The 9,775-nt window shown below is 40.3% G+C and overlaps 1 protein-coding gene and 1 non-coding gene across 3 annotated transcripts in view; both read right to left on the bottom strand.

Annotated features, from left to right (window-relative positions):
• The window catches only part of SPTBN1 (spectrin beta, non-erythrocytic 1), a 202,334-nt gene that overhangs the window by 149,597 nt on the left and 42,962 nt on the right, over positions 1-9,775 (bottom strand). The gene's annotated exons all lie outside the window — the stretch shown is intronic.
• On the bottom strand, positions 5,808-5,914 carry LOC111724596. The gene has a single exon (XR_002772867.1). It is a non-coding gene; the product is annotated as a U6 spliceosomal RNA (small nuclear RNA).

Raw genomic sequence — 9,775 nt, 5'->3', positions numbered from 1 at the left:
TTGCCCCAGTTAGAGTTCTATGGCATCAGCCTAGCTCACAATAACCTCAAACTCCTGGGCTCAAGAGCTTCTCCTGCCCCAGCCTCCTGAGTACCTGGGACTACAGGCGCCTGCCACAATGCCCAGATACTTTTCCTATTTTTAGCAGAGATAGGAGTCTGGCTCTTGCTCAGGTTGGTCTCAAACTCCTGAGCTCCTCCCACGTAGGCTTCTCAGAGTGCCTAGATTACAGGAGTGAGCCACCCACTGGCCTCCAACAATATATACTCATTGGTATATTAATTCTAAACCTACATTAGCAATGTATTTATTGGACTTCATTAAAACACAAGGATTTCAGAAGCCAAATCCAGTTAAGTATAATCTATTGAATGATTTTATAGCTGAATTTAACAATCAGAATTATCGTATAGCTTCTTTCAAAAAAAGAAAGGCAAAAAGAAAGAGAATTAATATTGTCACATAACCATTTGACCTTAGGTATGGTTAATTTTCATGACTAATATCTATATCCAAGACTACTAAAATTCAGGCCTTTGTCATTAGCTGTTTCTCTAGGGGGAAAAATGTGAAAGTGCCATTAATCCCTAAAGCCTGAAATTACAGCAAGTGCTATTTAAGCAAACCCAAGGTGAAACCTCTCCCTAGATAAGTTGTGGCTATTTGGTGCCACCTGCTGACCGATGAGGACAAGCCATACGGTGGCCACCAGGAAAGTTCCAACCTGTGCTATCCCCCATGCCAGACTCCCAGGTACACCAGCTGTCTGCAGCCTCGTCCTGCCCCACCTGAGACACTTCCCACCACTGACTCATCCCCAATTACTAACTGCTTTCCACACATTTCTCAATAAACAAGTGTTAATTTTCTTCGTAAGCTTAAAATAAGTCATTCAAAGAACTTACGCACATTTCCTTCCAAGTGTTCTTTCTTAGTGGTGGTCTTTAAAAACACTTGTTTCTTAAAACAGAGAGGTGAATGGGAAGCAAAACTACCTACTAATTTGAATGCAAAATAAAAAAGGATGTTGTGAAGTTATTCTTTTTGCTTCACTCAAGTGTCTAGAATTTCAGTATTGAAGACATTTTTTTCCAACATTCATTCTTCATCTGACTGAAGACAACATCTTTGTCAAATGGCTGAGTTTTCAGAGTGATGGAAGTTGTTTTTTATTTTCAAGGCAAAATATCCCCCACTCCCACCATAGCCATGGTGAAGGGCTGCTTCCAGGCATTCAACAGCAGCAAGGTAGTGGTCTAGGGTGAAGAAGTCAGCATCAAGGTGAAAAGGTGGAGGAGTATGTCCACCCACAGGGTTCCCGAACTCTAGCACGCTGCAAACATCCATTATCCTCTAACCCACTTCAAAAAGGGACTGTGCCCTTTTTGAAGGACAGTTTACATCACACATACAGGTATTCCCAGGAGATTATTTAAAAATGGGGTTGGGTTTTCCCAAAGTGCTAGCAGTGTGGGTTTCAAGGACCGGTGAAGTCATCTGTATTTCTTAAATGGCCATGGGAAGATTAGGAGGAAAGAGAGGAAGGCACAGCTGTCTGGGAACTCTGCCTTCAGGAACCACCATCAGGATAGCTAGGGAGGACTCTGTCAGCTTGGCACAAGACAAGACAATGTCCCCTCCAAGAAAAAGGCCTGCAACGCTGCTACTAGCTCAATGAGGGCTTGGATTCTAGCTGACTTGATTGCCACAGTCAGAGCTCATTAAATGATCCTTCAATTAATAAAAATGAAATAGATCCTAGGTGTGACATGGGTAATACCCATGTACTTTGTGGCTAGGTTTTCGTAAAATAGTTAAAAGTGTATTTTCCGTTGTGTGTGTGTGAGAGAGGGTTTGTGTATAAAAACAAGAAATGATTATGTAAAAAAGCCAAGGTATTCCCCCTCAAACTACTCTTCTCTAATCCTATGTTCTAGGAACTGGAATTTCCCAAACGATACAAAGAAATTCCAAATGCTGTATCATTCCCTGCTTCAATAAGCAGACATTATATTCATTTCTTTAAACAAGTACACCAAGATAGAAATGGACAAGGAAATACAATCCTAGACTGACAGGGTGGAGAGGTTCCTATTGCTCTGGCATGGACAACCACAGGGTCACAGCAGCTCCCATGTAAGGCTCTCATTCCAGATTTTACATGTAGTCTACTACTTCTCCTCTGTATTGATTAAAATTCTCAAAGTTAATACCTGGCACAGCCCGGAGGGAAAACATTTTATCTGCTCTGTTACTTCCCACAGAAAATGTTTATTTTCTATGTCACATGATTATCAGGTAAATTCACAGGTTTTTGTTCAAAACCAAACGTTGTCCCCCAACTTTCCTTCTAGCGCCCTCTTCTGTTACTCTACAAAATCTCCCTAGGTGACATCACCCACTTCCCTGTTTGATTCACGTACTCTATGCTGACAACTGCTCCCTGGACAGCTAAGTGCAGTTGTCACCTAAGGATCACCAACACCATCTGTCTAACACCAAACTCATAATCCCAACCTCCATGGCATCCTCGTTTCTGCCAGTTACCCAACCCAGAAATCTTATATCCACCCTTCATTTCTCCCTCTCCCCCGCAACATTCAGATCCTAAAGATGCTTATACCGCCTGAAAATCTCATGAATAAGCTCAAACAACAGTGTCTTCTTCTAGTGCCTCACCTCTAATTTTAACCCCTAATCCATCCCTTACATCACCACCAAAGGACCTTTCTACAAGGTAATCTTAATCATTTCATCCCTCTGACTAAATTCCACCAATGGCACCCCATGCCTTCCGAGTAACACCCAGAACCCCTAGGAGAGAAAAGGCTTCACAAGGAACCCTTGCCCATCTCTGCAGCCTGGTCTCACTATTCCTGTCCTAAGCTCTTGTAACAGCAGACGGGAAAATCACATTCTTGTCTCAGCTCAAACCCTAACACCTGAAGCAGCTCTCTGCTCTTCCCGCAAATCCTAGCTCAGGCATCATCTCATCCAGGAAGGCTCCCTGAATCGATCACTCAGTCACCACTGCACTAACCGGTCTGAATTAGACACCTTTAGAGAGCCCCCATACACTCTCCCTCCCAGATATCCTATCTATTTAGCACTTTTGATAAGACTGAGTGTCATTATAAAACTTCTATTTGCTTATCACCAATATGCCACAACCTCTCAAGGTCAGGCTCCCATCATACTCTTTACAATCTAGCGGGGTGCCTAGTAACATTAAATGCTTGTTAATTATTTGTTTGTGTATGGGTGGGCTGGCTGGCTGGGTGGCCTGGAAGGTGAGGCCATGGGGCAAAGTCAATTCAAGTTGCCACTCTGAAACTCTGAGCTACACATCTGAGCTGTGCTTCTGAGCGACGCTGATCTGATGGACACTCTGCCCTCGATGACATCATGTTTTAAAATAGGCTGCTAGTGAATCCGAAATCACATTTAATAAGATGCTTCTCCATGCACAGAATAAAATTCGGATATTTTTAATTGAGTTTTTACCCATGAAAAGAATTTTTTTGTCTAGAGTACTCAGACTTCAGCAAAGAAGGAACAAATAGTGGAATTTTCATTGTCACTACACACGAGGGTACACACACACACGCACGCACACACACACTTCCTTAGTACCCAATCTTAATTAGAGGCTCACATAAATCAAAATGAAAAAGGTGACCAGTATTTGCCAATCCTGTCTGAGGAGGAAAACCATATGCTAACAATTACCTTGGCAGAATTTACAGACCTAAATGTTCCGCAAACACTTAAAATCCTCCCACTTTACTCATAAAAGACTTGGAAAAGTGTACACTGAACTGCTGGTGTGCTCCCTAAAAAAAAATGTAAAAAGTCCAACTGAGGACACTGAGGAGACCAAACTGCAAACTGAGTGTCCCTGTGTGCCTGAAAATCCTCTCAACTATCCATTGGCCAGAAGCAGCAGTCACACCCTATTCCTGCTTTGCCTGCTGAGACATTCTGCAGACAGATAAAATAGCCAAGAAAGAGGGAGATCTGCAGGAAACCACCATTTCTTAATAACCTCGTCCTCAGGTTCTCAGAGAGGGTGCCACAGGGGACCAAGATTCTGTCCTAAACATTCAGAGCTCTCTGCTCACAAACAGAAGACACTCAAGAAAAGTCACAAGGATACCACGTCCTTTATAAAAGCAATATTCACCTTTACAACACAATCCAGTGACCTTGCAGCTTTACAGGAATACATTCACTATAAAAAAGCATGATATAGCTGTACTTTGTCCAAAATTCATAGAATCAGACCATCTCGAGAGGGAAAGGTTCTCAGAAACCTATGTAATAACACCTTGTTATTAAAGGTGGACTCTAAATACTCTATAGCTGTACTAAATTTGTCTGTTTTACTTACAGAATATGGTGAAATCTCCCACTATGTTTCTTAGATTTCCCTCCAAATTACATACAAGATCAAAATCACTTTATCTTCTTGGTGGGTTGTTAACTTTATGAAATATTCCATTTTATCCTTACTAACATATAAATACTATTTTTATTGATAGTAATGTTTGCCTAATATGTATTTTTCTATCCCATTATTTCAAGCATTCTAGAGTGATCTTATTTTAGGTATGCCCCTCTCTTTTCAATCTAATGCAAGAGTCTCTGTCATTTATTAGGCAGGTATTAATATAATCCATTTGAATTTATTAGGATTACTGCCACATTTGAAGTTTTGATCAGTTTATTTTGTGTTCTCTATCTCTTTTTTTTTTTTTTTGAGACAGAGCCTCAAGCTATCCCCCTGGGTAGAGTGCTATAGCATCACAGCTCACAGCAACCTCCAACTCCTGGGCTCAAGCGAGTTCCCTGCCTCAACCTCCCAAGTAGCTGGAACCACAGGCACCCGCCACAACGCCAGGCCATTTTTTGGTTGGAGCCATCGTTGTTTGGCGGGCCCAGGCTGGATTCGAACCCGCCACCTTAGGTGTACGTGGTTGGTGCCTCAGCCACTTGAGCCACAGGTGCTGAGTCCTGTGTTTTCTATCATAATTAACAAAAATGTAGAAACTGGGGCCCAAAAAGTTAAACAGCTGGATCAAGTCACTCAGCTATGATTATTTTATCATAGTATCGTTATCCCTATTGAATCTAGGGCCCTAAGAAAGCAATCTAATCTTTAAAATGCAGAATTGATATGTCTAAGCCCTAACACAGCTACAAGTTACATTTTGGGAGGACAGCTAACTTTATATAGGGCGTGGTGCATTACCTGTGTTCACATTCAGTCCTCCCAAGCAACCTTTTGATTTAGTTACTATTATTAGTCCTATTTAAGGGATACAGACTAAATGCATACGACTCCAAAGCCCATGCTTTCAATGACCAAATTAGCCTGCCTCCATGGCAAAAGCAAAAGGAGTGGTGCATGTTAGAAAAATATCAAAAGGATTCAAGGTTCTTAAATAAATGAGGAAATGGATCACCCTTCATCAAAGCCTAATTACAGCTAAGGATAGTATCCCACCTACCAGGTCTCTCAGCTCACGAATTTGCAGTGGGGGTGACATCGCTCCAGAGGAATGAAAATTTGCCTGCTCCAAATGAAACTGTACTCCTCCAGTGAGTACAGCCTGGTTGAATTTAACCATTTTTAAAAGCAAAGCTTTTATTTATTCCCTTTTATGTAAGTACACATAAACAGTCTACCTATGGTATTAAAAATTTATACATGGATGATTAGAAAAATAAAAAGTCTAAAAGGCCCCTGGTACAGTAATGGGAAGAACAGGAGGAAAATGATGAGAAACATCAAGCTGATCCCATTGTTAAATATGGGATGCTTCACGAATTTGCATGTCATCCTTGCGCAGGGGCCATGCTAATTTTCTCTATGTCCTTCCAATTTTAGTATATGTGCTGCCGAAGCAAGCACCTTATTTTTTTATTTTTTTTTAAGTAAATGAAGACTTGGAAGAAACCTTAGAAAACCAGAAGATGAAGACCACATTTCCTTGCACTAAAGAATGAGAATTCAGCTGAGCACAGCGGCTCTAGCCTGTAATCCCAAGGATTCAGGAGACTAAGGCAGGAGGACTACTTTAGGCCAGGAGTTTGAGACCAGCCTAGGACAACAGAGTGAGATCCTGTCTCTAAAAATAAAAAAACAAAAAGGAAGAAATTAGGTAGGCATGGTAGTGTGTACCTTAGTCCCAGCTTCTTGGGAGGCTGAGACAGGGGGATTGACTGCAGTGAGCTTTAATTGTGCCACTGCTCTCCAGCCTGGGTGATAGAGCAAGATCCAATCTCAGCAAGGTTTCATTCATTATGTCTCTGATGTAAAAACCCACAATGGCTCTCCCTACTCCATACTTTAGGGGAACAGTAAAGTGGAGCCATCTGGCAACAACCTTCAAAGCCTAAAGCACCCATCTTTCTTATACAGATGGAAGATGGCATTAGAAGATTGGTTCTAGCTTTATAAACAACACAGCCCCAGGGACAAATTTTGCTCTTAAAGGGAACTATTTGGGGTAGTTAAAATTAACCTTTACTATAATGTAAATTAGTTATTTTAAAAAGATGTCACTAGTGGGAAATACATCAACCATAATTAGTTTTGTTTTAAAATATTCTACCCAAAACATCTCATCGCCATGGTTTGTTATAGAGTTTGACCATGGATACCTTGTACAACAAAGAACAATATGGGGCCGGGGGAAAAGGCATCTTCCTGACCTTCCTCCACTTTACAGAGTAATTTTACTGCATGTGGAACACTGAAATTGTAAATGAACTAATTATTTGCATCATTTAACTAAAAGGAAGTTTTAATATACTATATAGAAATGTATCCTCATTTAATGCTTGTACATTAAAATTTTAAGTGAAGTACCTTTTTTCTCTGCCATCTAAATTCTAAATATCATTTTATAAGTCCTAGTTTTTTTTTTTTTTTTTTTGAGACAGAGCCTCAAGCTGTCCCCCTGGGTAGAGTGCCGTGGCATTACAGCTCACAGCAACCTCCAACTCCTGGGCTCAAGCGAGTCTCCTGCCTCCGCCTCCCAAGTAGCTGGGACCACAGGCGCCCGCCACAACGCCCGGCTATTTTTTGGTTGCAGCCGTCATTGTTGTTTGGCAGGTCTGGGTTGGGGATTTGAACCCACCACCTTAGGTGTACGTGGCTGGCGCCTTAGCCGGTTGAGCTATAGGCGCCGAGCCATAAGTCCTAGTTTTTAAAAAATCAGCTAAATTTTGAAAGGACACAGATCTAGAGAGAAAGGTTAGCTTTTCCAATATTCATCTATAAGCTTCAAAATTCCCCTCATGTGAACCACCTAAAATAGAAAGCACATTACTTGAAAAAGTAATTCCTACTGAATACTGAGCTCTATTCTCATATAGGTAAGCTCATGGCAGTTAAGGGCCATCCTTGTTTCTGTTCCACTTATAGAAAAGAGCAATTAAAATCGAAATTATTAACTCAATACAGATACAGACCTAACATCATGGTTGAATGGCCAATGGGGGGTTTTTGATCCATTACAAATAACCATTTTGGTTTTACATGTACTGCTAAATATAATAGTTTTAAATTACATTAAGTATAGTTCTAAGGGCACTGCTGCCAAACTACTAATTCTCAATTTCAACAACTTTGGCATTTCATTGCCTTATTTGTTGTGAAATTTCGTAAGTCAGTATCATGTGTGCTTGAACAACACATTAGTAATAATGTGCTTTCTATTTGGAAGCTGACTTCTACTCCAACGTAGCTCAGTGCCAAAATTCTCTTCAAAACGATCAAGTGAAAAGGTGTAACACAATTACCTGGAGTAAGGATCAAATGAAAGATTGGTAAAACTGTATGAACAGAAACCAAGTGACAGAAGAGTCAGACATGGACGGACACACACACACACGCAGCTACGTGAGGGCCAGAACCCTTTCTGCCCTGCTCATTTTTACACCACCAGCACCCAGCACAGCACCTAAGCTATAGCAGGTGCTCAAGAACCACTGCAAAATGCAACACAGGCAGCAGGAGCAGAGTCACCACAGAGCAATCTAATTCTGAAACAAAGCTCTTGCCTACACACTATGTAACCTGGGTCCAAGGAAAATTATCACTGTTATTTAAGAGACAACCTTCTCTTTTTTCAGATTCATTTGGCAAAGAATGAGGTCTCATGAGACATTTATTTTCAGTTGCTATAAACCATAAGGGGTCGTACTTGGACAGGACTCAAGTAATCACTAATTTTACAATTTCATTTTAATTCGCCTTATATTTATTTTACATACAGACTATTTTAAGATCATTTCCTTTGGCAAAATGACCTAAATCCCTAGACACTCTGGACTACCTAAATTTCCAGAAGTTTTAATTTTATTAGTTAAACTTTCTCAAAGAGCAGTTCAGAGACCTTGCATTGCTTGCCTTAACACTTCAGCAGGAGCTTTTCTCTGTTTCATGCCTGGTAAATGATTCCCAAACTTAGAAATCTGTAACTTTTCCAACATACAAAATGAGTAAAAGTTGGTCTATGATACTTGAAAGTGAGGTGACATCAATCCTAAAAAATAAAAAAAAAAAATAAAATAAAATCCAAATAATTACCATTTTAACATGACCAGACCTCTATTACTAAAATCTGTTTAAACCTGATCAATGTAAAAATAACTTTTTAAAAAAACCAAAACACTGTTTATCAATATTGTACATACAATCCAGAATCCATTAGAATCTTGCATCTTACTGAAAGCTTATTTCCAAAGGTGCTCCATATCAAGCCTGGAAACAAAGATCAGCTAAAGGAAATCCACATTCACTTTGACTTTCCAGAGTATCTAAACCTTAGCATATAAATTAGTCGCCATATCTAAAATATTACTCTAAGTTTAAATTCACAGAAAAGTTCTCTGATTTACAATTAATAGAATGCATTTATCCTAGGGGCCCAGCCACAGGGTAAGAATGTCTACTCAGGGCAAGAATATACAGTAATCCCACCAACTGAGCTAATCAATCTGCCCCCCAGCTAGGGGACACCTCACACCTCCTCATGCTTCCCAGAAAGTCACAGGATAGTGCATAGCCTGTTCAAGGCAACACTGAACTTGTAATTCAAACTTGCTTGGCTGCCACCATTGCTCAAATGACATCAAAATGAAAATAAGGTCTTAGATGGTGAAGTGTTCAATCAGGTTTAAAAGTGAAAGAAACCAGCAACTTTCATAATTCTTCCAATAGTGAGAGAAAGGCTCAGAAGAATAAGACCAGAGAATCCAGTCTACTCTGAATTTCTTTTTGGAGATGGAATCTCACTCTTGTTGCCCCTGGCTAGAGTACCATGGCATCAGCCTAGTTCACAGTAATGCCTAGTTCCTCCGGCCTCAGCCTCCTGAGTAGCTGTGACTACAGGTGCCCTCCACAACCCCCAGCTAATTTTTCTACTTTTTAGTAGAGACAGGGGTCTCATTTTCCCTTAGGCTGGTCTTAAACTATAGACCTTAAGTGACCCTCCAGCCTAGGCCTCCCAGAATACTAGGAATACAGGCTTGAACCAACTTGCTCTGCCTGTTCTGAATTCTTTTAAAAGCTTGCTTGTGATATGATTTTGGAAACTGTAATTTCTAACTACTTACCTAACCAAAATTAAGCCTATAACTTTATCTCCTTAAACTATGTTATTCATAAACAAGTTCTATAGTTCCTAAAATAACTCACCACAACATGCACTTTGTTCCTATCTCAGAATGCTTTCTTCCTTTCCTTTTTTTTTTTTTTTTTTTT

Source organism: Otolemur garnettii, unplaced genomic scaffold (assembly GCF_000181295.1).
Source record: "Otolemur garnettii isolate 467f Iridium unplaced genomic scaffold, OtoGar3 scaffold00024, whole genome shotgun sequence".
Taxonomy (NCBI): domain Eukaryota; kingdom Metazoa; phylum Chordata; class Mammalia; order Primates; family Galagidae; genus Otolemur; species Otolemur garnettii.
The sequence above is the reverse complement of the archived record's forward strand: the minus strand, read 5'-3'. Positions and strand labels throughout refer to the sequence as shown.